This window comes from Polyodon spathula, chromosome 24 (genome assembly GCF_017654505.1).
Source record: "Polyodon spathula isolate WHYD16114869_AA chromosome 24, ASM1765450v1, whole genome shotgun sequence".
NCBI classification, from domain to species: Eukaryota; Metazoa; Chordata; class Actinopteri; order Acipenseriformes; family Polyodontidae; genus Polyodon; species Polyodon spathula.
This window is the reverse complement of record NC_054557.1, coordinates 464,820-477,510: the sequence shown is the minus strand read 5'-3', so window position 1 is coordinate 477,510 and position 12,691 is coordinate 464,820.

Below are 12,691 nucleotides of genomic sequence, written 5' to 3'. Positions count from 1 at the left end.
TCTCCACTCACCGAACACACAACCCAGAGTGGGTGAAAACATGCTGCTTTTATGCAGCTGTACCAAGACTCGATTGCTAATCAATCATTCAATTGGAGTCTCGGTACAACTGCACATGAATTAATTAAGTGCAATTCCCCGTGCTCACATATTATTACTTTTTACTTGCACGTGAAGTGCTGTGCAATCCTCGTGCCTAAATACAAACATACATTTTTAAACACACGTGAAACACAGACCTGTTTATATCCCGTGTACCAATGCCTATACACCAACATTTAACACACCACATGCAAAATTTACAGAAAATACGCACAGGGGCGGGCACTTTGTCACAGTAATCAACAAAAGTTGGGACACCTGTAGGAATTGTTAGCATCAACTTTCAAGGCTTAATTTACTTCCATTGCTGCAGAACAGCTGTAAGTTGTTAACCCATTGCTTGTTCCCTGAAAAAGGCCTTTTTGTATAACTCTGACATGTACATTATTTTTCAGTTTTTGGTAACAAACTTTTTTTTTTTTTTTATCCTCTGGCAGTTTATCGCTTACCTTTGTACCATTTCAGGTTATTCACTGGACTTGAACTGCTTAAATTTTAATAAAAACTGGAAAAATGGGGGTGTTCTAAAACTTTTGACCGGTAGTGCATCTTGCAGGTTTCAGTCACAATAAGAGAACTTATTCAGTCAACAGTAAGAATGATTGCAGTGCAAACCAGACAGTACTGTTACAAAGCAACACAATGCCAAGTTTACTGCTGTGTAGAAGTGCAAAATTACTGTGAACAACAGGAATGCCCAGTTATCTTCCATTATCATACACCAAGGACAGGGTGTTACTTCAGGACACTATGTGTCTTTTCTTGCTGTGGGTGCTACTGGAAAATGGGGGCATGCAAATGATGCACTCATTGAAGTCAAACCATGACCAACAAATGCAAAGGACAAGGCCTTTTATCAAGCGATCGAATGCTTTACAAATGCCTTACATTGACACTGTCATGCTCTTGTATTCACTGTATAGATATTGAATACACTGTCATGCACACAGTACGTGCACTTATGTTCTAGGTCTTGTTGAATACACTGTCATGCACTTGGGTTCACTTTATAGGTCTAGAATACATAGGTTTCAATAGCAAAATAATTCAGTGGGGACAATATCATGCTGGTGGAATGTATTTTTTTTTTATATATATATATATATATATATATATATATATATATATATATATATATATATATATATATATATATATATACCCATACACACACACACACACACACACACACACACACACAGGCTTGCAAAAGTATTCAGACCCCTGACCAATTCTTTCATATTACTGAATTACAAATTAAAAATATTTCCCAACATAAATACAATAATTGATTTTGAGTTTAAGTGTTTTAAAATAAAATATCGAATAGAACGAAATTTCAATGCACCATTTGTAATTCAGTAATATGAGAGAATTGATCAGGGGTCTGAATACTTCTGCAAGCCACTGTGTGTGTGTGTGTGTATTCACATAATATAGCTATATATATATATATAATATATATATATAATATTATTATATATATATATATATATATATATATATATATATATATATATATATATATATTATATATATATATATTATATATACACACACACACATTATACATGACCACATACACACACACACACACACACACACATTTTATATATAATTTGGACAGTAAAAAAAAAAAAAAAAAAAAAACACTATTGTTGTTATTATGAAAAAATGAAAATTTATTTCAATAGAACTTAACACTAGAAGGACCGCGGCGGTCATTTTGGCGGTTTTTGATTTTAAAATGTAATTTTCTCCAGTCGTGTAACACATATGGGGCTGAGAGTTCATGTACCTTTCTGTCCGTATGTATTAAATATTCTCACAAAGCATGAAACGTGGGAGTGTAGAAATGGAGTGCAGGAGATATATTACATTACACCTATAAGCCCTGGGAGCAGTCACATTGACGCCCACACAGAACACTCACAAAATAAAGGGTTGGCCAAACAAATAATAAACAAAACTGCAGCGAACGAAACAAACAAGTATCGTGCTGGGTTTTAGTTTTAGTTTTTAATCCTCTTGCAGACTTACGTCTCTCCTCACTCTCCACCCGACACAGACAGCTGTTGAAAAAAAAATGGTTTACAAATTGTGTAAACCTATTGTAAAACTTAAAGTTTGCAGTTTGCACATGTTGCAAACCTATTGTAAACTTTATTCTTACAAATGGTTTACTAGACCAAGAACTATGGAGGACTTATAGTCCATTCGGACCTCAGGTTTGCAAATTAGTAAACTAATGGTTTACAAACTATGAAACCTATTGTAAAATATACAAACTTAAAGTTTGCAAAGTATGCACACATGTTGCAAACCTATTGTAAACCTTATTTTCACAAATGGTTTACTAGACCAAGAACCGTGGAGGTCTTATAGCCCATTTGGACCTCAGGTTTGCAGATTATTAAAATAATGGTTTACAAACTGTGTAATCCTTTGCAAATGTATTGTTTAGAACAGTTTGCATAAATTGAATAGCAAACTATATTTTTTCATCTGGTTTACAAAGTGATAAAAACATTCCCACATTATGTCCTTTTGGACATTAAGTTTAAAAGATTGTAAACCCGTCTTTGTGAATGGTTTACACATACCATTTTAACCTGTTTTTTGCATTACCTCTAAACAGCTGTGCATATATCCACAGACATTAAATATGAAGTAATTACACTAGTTTGCAAAAAAAGAAAAGCAGCCATGCAAGAATACGATACATTTTATACATAAATTAATTATATTAATATCAAACAAGCTTTTTTTTAAGCATGCTTTTTTTTTTTTTTAATTAAAATATGCAAGAATGGATGGATGCAATAGAGGACAGCATATAACATATTTAGTTTTCCAGTAGGCCTTTTATTTTTATTTTTTTACAGTGGCTCATTAGGACATTGGAAAAAAAAAAAAGTCTTTGTTATGTCGAGATCACAAGATAATTCTTCTCAGGATCTTGATCTTAGGAATAATGCGGTTAAAAATAAAAAGATACTCTTCCCAAATTTTTTATAACTTTAAAATTGTGTCTTTCTTTAAATTCCACCCATATTAATCAACCATGAAAACTCAGCAGGCAAATCTGGTCATTTGTAATTTGAAAATGTTCCTCTTGTGAGGAAGTTTTGGATTTTCCTTCTATTTTTCAGAATGCCAAAATGCACCATCACTCATTTTTTCTGACTCCCATTTTCGTGGTCGAACTACCTTCACAGAGGTTTTTTCTCCTTCAATAAAGGGATTATATTCCTCCCCAGATTCTTCCATGCTCAGTGACTTCCACAGGCATTTCTAAAATATATATATAGATATATATATATATATATATATATATATATATATATATATATATATATATATATATGATAGATAGATAGATAGATAGAGAGCTAGAGATAGATATTATTTTAAATATCCTTTATTTCAATCAATCAATATTAACAGTACAAAATAAATACATAGCACAGATGTCCATACAAAACTCTATTACAATCATTACAAACACATTCTTAATTTATTATCTTCCACCAAACACACCACCTCCCCAATTGCCAAAATTGTCTGAAACATTTCTAGCTGGTGCACCAATTTATAAAAAGTAAAATAAACTTTAATCCTTGAGGTTACCAACACTTTAAAAATAGGTACTACCGCATCAGTTAAAACTCCATTCATTTTGTTTTTCCTACTTTTCAGAATTGCCATTTTTGCCTGGCCCAGTAGAAAATTTGCCAATTGACAAAGATTTTTATTTCCTTTAGTGTTCTTCACCCCAAAAATAAAAGTAAAGTAATTTGAGTAAAACTCAGACCCAATTCTCTAAACAAATCACTCAATAACTCAAACAAAGGCTTTAAAACGATGACAAAACAAATAATGAAAAACGGTTTCCCTAATCAAGCAAAATTGAGAAGTATAAGAACATAAGAAAGTTTACAAACGAGAGGAGGCCATTCGGCCCATCTTGCTCGTTTGGTTGTTAGTAGCTTATTGATCCCAAAATCTCATCAAGCAGCTTCTTGAAGGATCCCAGGGTGTCAGCTTCAACAACATTACTGGGGAGTTGATTCCAGACCCTCACAATTCTCTGTGTAAAAAAGTGTCTCCTATTTTCTGTTTTGAATGCCCCTTTTTCTAAACTCCATTTGTGACCCCCGGTCCTTGTTTCTTTTTTCAGGCTGAAAAAGTCCCTTGGGTCGACACTGTCAATACCTTTTAGAATTTTGAATGCTTGAATTAGGTCGCCACGTAGTCTTCTTTGTTCAAGACTGAACAGATTCAATTCTTTTAGCCTGTCTGCATATGACATGCCTTTTAAGCCCGAAATAATTCTGGTCGCTTTTCTTTGCACTATCTTCTCCCCCTGGCTGAATAATGGAGAGAAATTAGTTGGTGGCCACAATGGTGTGCAATATTCTCCACTGCAGATCCCCCACTCTTTTAGGAACTGGAGAACAATAAAGATTCCTCCATGCAGATGTGATGTCCTCTACCTGTAGCCTCTCTCATCAATGTGGATCAGGCAAGTTTTCAACTTTTGAAAATGTAACACTTTCACACACGTCCGATACATATCTTTTTTTTGTATCCCCCCCGAACTGAACCTTCTATCCTTCTCCAAACTTTAGGATCTGCCCCTGGGTATCAGTGGTCTGCTCTATTGCAGGTTCAATTCGCAGGTCCAACTCTGGAGGTTCTATATCCAGCTAGCTTTTTACTAGGAAAAATTGACTCAACTGCTGCAACCCTTCTGCAGGCAAAACAGCTTTAAGCTGCACTAAAAAACCCTCCATCACACGTACTGACTTCACACCCAGCTCACTGGCTAGTTTTCCAGGCTTGGTTATCAAAATGAATTAAATTACCGACCTTCGCTACTCCACTGGAAATTAAAAGCAAAACAAAAAACTGATTCTAAAAGATTGCATTTTGACGCTGAATTATAACTTAGAGGCTCTTCAACCAACAAATACAACCCTACAGACTTCAAATCTCTTAATTCTAAAAACCTTCCAAGCATTCAGCATCCCCCTATAAAAAACAGGCAAGACAGAGATTTAACTTTCCAACATCCAATAAGAACAGATGCCTATCAAAATTCAACCTCTCTACTAATCGAAGGAAAGCAAAAGCCACTGTTCTCCAGGGTAGTGAGTCTTGAAAGTACAGCAGCCTCTGAAGCGACTGGAGTCTAAAAGCTGTTATTCTGCTTCTCATGTCCATTAGTCCCTGTCCTCCTTCTACAAGTATAACACCCCCTGCTTTATCCAATGCAGCCCATCCCAAAAGAAGCTCAGCAATAATCTCTGAATTATTCAGAGAAGGAGGGGGATCCCCACACATTAATCTATGCCACAGCACTGACATGACCAGGTTATTAATAATTAAAACTCTTCCTCTATAGGAAGCCACCGCCATTTATCCAGTCAGCCTTTCACCTGATCCAGTACTCCTTCCCAATTCTCTTTAGCCAGTCCCTGCTCTCCCATTCCATTTAAGCCGATGGTAAATCTGGTGGTCTGCTGCCCTCCCACTCTCCAATTAAAAAGGCATTACTTTTGTCCCAATTTACCCGAGCTGAGGGCACTCTTTCAAATACCCTCAAGCTGTCCTCTATGATGTGAATGTCTTTCTTATTTGTTACTAAGATAGCAAGAGCATCAGCATAAGCCACCACCTTAACAGGCTCCATTGTCACAGTAAGGATAGAGAACCCATTCAATATCTTTCTCAATTTTACCATCAGGGGTTCAAATGACAGATAATATAACATTCCTGATAGGGGACAACCCTGGCGAATTCCCCTTTGGACTTAAAAAGGAGAACATAATACACCATTTATTTTAAGTACACTAAAAATGTTACTGTAGAGCAACTTAATTTTTCCCAGAAACCTGGGACCAAAGTCGAATGACCTAATAACATCAAAAAGATACTGGTGGTCTCCCCGGTTAAAAGCCTTCTCTTGATCAAGAGAAAGCAAACCAGCTTTAAAACCAAAGAGCTTGGAGGCAACTATTAAGTCCTGCACTAAAAAAGTATATTCTCAAATATTGTTCGGCCAGCACTAAAAATATATTATCAAATATTGTTCGGCCAGATACACACTACGTTTGATCTGAATGCACAATAGTGATCATTACTCTGCTTAGTCTATCTGTCAATGCCTTTGACAAGATTTTATAGTCAGTGCAGAGAGTACTTACAGGTCTCCAGTTCTTAATAAGACACAAGTCCCCTTAAGCAGCAAAGTCAGTACTGCACGCCGGCAGCTCAGTGGCAGTTCATTTTCCACAATGCATTCCTCCATCACTTCCAAAAGGTCACTTCCCACCTCAGACCAGAAAGTCTTATAAAACTCAACAGGTATTCCATCGATTCCGGGCGTTTTGCCCATGTTGAGCCCTTCCAGAGATTTAGAAAGTTCTTGCAACGTCAGTGCACTCTCCAGCTTCTCTTTCTCTTCTTCTGGAACCTGTGTTAGCCCCTGGAGGAACTGCTCAGTTCCCTCAGATCCATCCACAGCCTCCGCCGTATACAGCTGTGAAAAGAAACCCACAGTATGCTCCGATAGCTGCACGCTCATCCAGCAACTGACCATTTGCTGTTCTAAGGCAGTGTATTGTCTTACTCTGAGCCACTTTCTTTTGCAATGTAAAAAAAATATTGAGTTGGAGCATCCAACTGAGAGTTTTAAAAGCCTTAAACGTACCAGTGCTCCCTGTACCTGTGAGCCCAACAACTCAGCCAAACTCTTCTTTTTGAGCTCCAGGACTTGATAAAGCCTGTCACTGTATGTAGCCTCCAATGCATTATGGAGTTCAGTAATCTCCTCCTCCAACTCTCTCATCACCTCACTAGTGCTCTTCGTAGCATTCATAGTGTACTGTTGACAAAACAGTGGGGTCTGAATTTCTCACGTCCCACCACTGCCTTATTGATAAAAACACTTTTCTGCCACCTCCAATGTTCCCAAAAGAATCTAAAACATTTTAAAAAATGACTATTTTTTAAAAGTTTAGTATTAAAATGCCGATAAGATGAATAAACACGTGCAATAGGGATAATCATATTCAAACTGACCAAACTATGATCAGACAGACCTGTGGGGTGAACAGCACATTTAGAATAACAATTTAATTGATGCTTAAAAACATAAAATGGATCTAGTCGAGCTAAACATACATTCCCATCACTCCCCTTAGCCCAGGTATACTGCTTCACATTAGGATTCATTACTCTCCACACATCCTCCATATCCTGTGCTGTTAGAACAGTAACCAGCTACTTGACTGACCTGGGGTGAGGCTCTGGGCCATTTCTGTCTAGCTTGTCGTCAACTGTACAGTTAAAATCATCAGCTATTAAAACCATCTCTTCAGCCTGACTCTGGGCAATAATTCCATTGAGAGTCTGAAAAAACAGCAACCTCTCCCTCCCATCATTTGGTGCATAAATATTAACAAATACTAAATTTCTACCTTCTACAGATTCTTGCACTTTTAACATGCACCCTTTAATGATCTCAAACACATTGATAGTCATACTTAAACCCCTTTGCAAATAATATGGCAACTCCAGCACTAAAATTAATTTATGTATGTCAAATTATTAAAGAATGTCTAATGCTATAAAAAAAAAAAAAAAAAAAAAAAAAAAAAAAAACACTTCTGTCCAACGTCTTTACATTCAAAAATAAGACTTAAAGCTATCTTGTTTGTTCATACCCTACTTGTAAATGTAGGATGCAATGCTAATCTTTCTATTCAATTGTACACAAAATGTAATATTAAAACAGCTGTAGCCTGCATTCATGGAAAAAGATGAAAATGAGTGACTAAATTAATAACTCACTGAAGCAGACTGTTATATATTTGAATATTTACAGTCCATCACACGCAGCATACTAACAGAAACATGTTAACGAAATATAAATATAAATATACTAGGTATATTTTAGTACCAAATTGTATTAATTTATTAATTACATTTTGTTTAATTTTAATTCCCTGTGACATTTAAATCTGGTAATTTTCCTAGGATTGATCTAAAATGCAAACAAAGTTTCTATTGCATTGTAGTCAATCATGCAAAAACAATACACATTGGTCAACAGAAAATTATACAGTTTTTAATTACATTTATTAAATATATCTACAGTACATATTAATATTTTGAATGAAATATGCATGAATGGTTATACCTGCGTTAATGTGAAAGTGCGTTAAAGTGAATCTCCTGAGGTCTTTTTTCTCTTCTTTGACCAGTTGTAGTGTTTGTTTCTGTATAAAACAAATGCATTTTTTAGATTTAAGTATTTAAGAACGCATTAAAATGTCACTATGTGTGTAAAAAAAAAAAAAAAAAAAAAAAAAACTTAAACTAAATAATTTTGCAATCAATCTTTTGCCCTCCAGTACTGCTTTAATATATTATTATTATTGACATTAAAATGAATACCGTGAATTGCCAGTTTGGTTTTATGTCAATTTAACCCTATTGCTACCAGTATTTTTTAAAAGGGGTTGCCCGTGCTAGAAAGGTGAGAGAACACTATGTAACACAATTTTTGTTCCTGGGTAGTAAGTGTTATTTCCTAATTGTTTATGCCTCAAAAGTATAGAAAATGGCTATTATTCCCCACAAACTTTGATTTTGTGACCAGGACAGTGATATTTTGAAATTTACTTATTTCCAATGAGAAAACGGTCTTTTCATTCACATAAAGTCAGAAAAAAACAACATATGAATCCAAATTAACATGTATTTATACTAAAGTAATACAAAAATGACTACAAAAGATTTAGAAGAGAGTAGTTTTTCGAGATTTACAATTATACTGTAAATCACTTTCACGAATCAGCCCCCAAATGTAGTCTCCCATCATGTTCTCGTTATACTGTCATTGGTAGCGGCGTTCAAAGTCCAGTATATCCTGGTGGAAGCGCTCGCCTTGCTCCTCCGAGTACGCTCCCATGTTCTCCTTGAATTTATCAAGATGAACATCAAGGATATGGACTTTGAGGGACATCCTACAGCCCATTGTGCCGTAGTTCTTCACCAGAGTCTCAACCAGCTCCACATAGTTTTCAGCCTTGTGATTGCCCAGGAACCCCCGAACCACTGCGACAAAGCTGTTTCAAGCTGTTCCTTAGGAAAGAAGTCTTGAAGGTACTTGAAGTCTGCCGACTCCTTATCTAGAGCTCTGACAAATTGTTTCATAAGGCCCAATTTGATGTGCAATGGTGGCATCAGCACCTTCCGGGGGTCCACCAATGGCTCCCACTTAACGTTGTTCCTCCCCACAGAGAACTCGGTCCGCTGTGGCCAGTCCCGCCTGTGGTAGTAATAAGATCTTTCTCACTTTTTAATATATAACCCATCACAGCCTTCGTGGCCTCCTGATTTTCTGAAGTCTAGATCTGTGCAAGGCTGCTGCCATAAATCATTGCTGTCCAAATGAAGCATATAAATATGGTTAAAAACATTTACTAACCTAGTCATATTAATTATAAGTTAGCAGTAAAACAGAATTCCAAACTACAGCACTCTGCGATAAAAACTGTTTTACTTAATCTGTACCATTAAAGGTGATGAAATGTTAGAAAAGTGCTATAAAAACACACAAGAAGTACAGACTAAACATTTTATTGGGGCAAAATACAGTTTTATTGGTGATCATGTTCAAACAAATCAATTTGCATACAAACACATAGAAAATATAAGATCACAAATTAGTGCTAAGTGTGTCTTGTACAGTTATGTTCCCCAGTTAATGCACACTTCACTTTTGTTGAACTTAACTTAGGGTGGATGCCTGCCTCTAAAGCCACATTAAATGTTGGATTATCCGAGGCATGGTCCATTGGATAAGTAACAGGTGCTGCTTGTTTATTTAAGACAATCGGCTGCCTTCTCATTCGCCTCCTTAAGCTCAGTTTAGCATGGGAACGCTTTCTTTTCTTATCATGGAAAATATTACTTAATTACTGTACGTATAATAGGTCACTAAAAAAACGTTCACATAATTAAACTGTTTCTTTAAATTAAGACAACTAAACCTGTTTAAAAGCACGGCAGAAATAACTTCATCTTCTGTCATTGTCTTCTTAGGTTGCTTTAAAAGATAATGACATATGTTGACAAGTATATCTATAACAAATAGCACACAAATATAACACCACTACAACCACATTATGGACATTAAGACCTGTTCATGAATAAAACTTAAGTTCAAATAAACAAGATAAGTTTTTATCTGAAAAAAAACCAAAGTACTGGATTAAAAAAATAAATAGTACATTTTTTTGTTTTATAAACAGGCATGTTATTTTTTACCTACTCGCTCTACCTGCCTTTGCTTTGTCTTAACCTAATGAACTGGTTGCCTGATATGTACAATACTAAGGTTAAGGTTTATATATATATATATATATATATATATATATATATATATATATATATATATATAGATATATTACTATATATAATATAGTTAGATTTTGTAGTATTGTTAACATACTGCTGGAAACAAACAGTAACTTTTGTTTTTCTACTAAAAGCTGAACATGCTAGAAACCAAAATATTTTCGTATTTATTAATAAAATTACCATCTAAACAATCATATAATAAACCTACCTGCATTGTGTTTGAATCGTCGTCTTCATTTTCTTCATACCCAACATCTGAATGCGACCTTTCTGAATGGTATTCCCACACGGGTATTCTGGCGCGCCGAACATATTTATATCAGGAAAAAAATGGCGGTCAAAGGGAGTCACACAGGCAACAGGAAGTAAAATCCCTTAAAACAGTCAGCGAGATTGGTCAACATATTCAGGTAAGGCTGCTTTTCTACTATTTAAGCTTGATAACATACTCATTTAACAAATACGTTTTCAAATAAGATCGACTGATTTTATATTATCAATTATTTAGATATATCATTATTATCTAGAGCTACAGATGAGCTATATGTATTAATATTTTAATTTATGTGAGGTTGGAGTCGACAAGCTGTGTGGTAATGTTTCAGCTAGAAGAAACGGTGATCTCGGGGACCGGCGTTAAGGTAAACAGGTCATTCATAATTCTGTGACTGTAGTTTTAGTATCTGGGGTTTTAGTTTCATATTTTAAGTGGTGTGGGGTGTATTCATTCAGATGGATATTCTGATTCAGCTTTAAGGAGGTTTAAATATTTGCACTTTTATTTTCTCCGTCTAAGCGTTTTTTTTTTATTGTTTGTTTTTTTTTACTACATTTTTAAGAAACTTTTCTTTACTCTATGTTCCACGTGGCCACAAGCTAAAGTTTTTTTTTTTTATTTTTCCTGAAGGGCTAAACCAATTTATACCTTATTCGCCACAGTTGCGAAACCATTAAAACCTGATTTAAGTCAGACCAGTCATCTACAGGTTAACTTTTTTTTGTTTGTTTGTTTTTAACTTCGCCCAATAAAATCACGTTGGTCTAGCATAACCATAGCAACGCTGTACGGGAGGTGTGTAAATATGGATTCGACACTGTGAAAAGTACAGAAATGTTTTCACGAAACACACAGTTTATTTTTTTCTGTTAGATACAGAAGGCCCCTATCTCCATTGTTTGATCAGAGGCGGGGATTAATAAGGTTGGTCAGTGGTTATTTATTTAACTATAACGTTAAACTGCCGGTCCCTTGTAAAAAAAAAAAAAATAAAAAAAAAAAAAAAAAATGTAGTGATAAATCTACCGTGGTGTTTTTGACACTTTACTATGATTATCATAATTAATTTATTATAATATCATGGTGCTTTTACCATGGTTATCATGATAATCATGGTAAAGGTTTGAAAACACCATGGTAGATTTATCATGATAATTATAATATTTATGGTTATTTTATCATGGTGTTTTTTGACAATTTACCATGGTTATCATGATCATTTATATGATAGTCATGGTAAAAAAAATCAAGATGGTACTTTTACCAACGTGTTTTCCACTTTTTACCATGGTTACTCATGATAAAATAATGCTATGGTGCATCATGAAAACCCTATCAACAAATCTTGAATCATGTTAATCAGTTTTTCTTTATTTTCTATACTGTGCTGCTGAGTTTGATTTCTCCCTCATGTACAGGTTAACTTGAGTTGGAGTGACATCTGAAAAATTCTTGGTAGCAGTTCTCTGTCGTGAGTTGGAGTTACATCTGGAAATTCCTTGGTAGGCAGCTTCTCTGTTCAAGAAATGAAAAATCAGAGAATTATTATTTAGACATTTAGCAGACACCTTTATCCAAGGCAACTTACAGGGTTTGTCAAACAATAAAATACAATATACTATAAAAACACTTACAGCATAACAACCTCAACATCACTATAACAAATTCAGCCACACTCAACAGTGAAAACTAAAAAGTATGGCCTAAATAAGTAAACATGTGTAAAAAAAAAAAAAAACAGAACATATGCAAGTAGATTAAAATAGAAGAGTTCAGGAATGGGATAGAAAAAAGGAGAAGTGAAGTTTTGCAGGAGCTATAAGTGTCTAAACAAGTGAGTTATGAGGTGTCGAATGTGCTGAGATACAATGTAGTGCT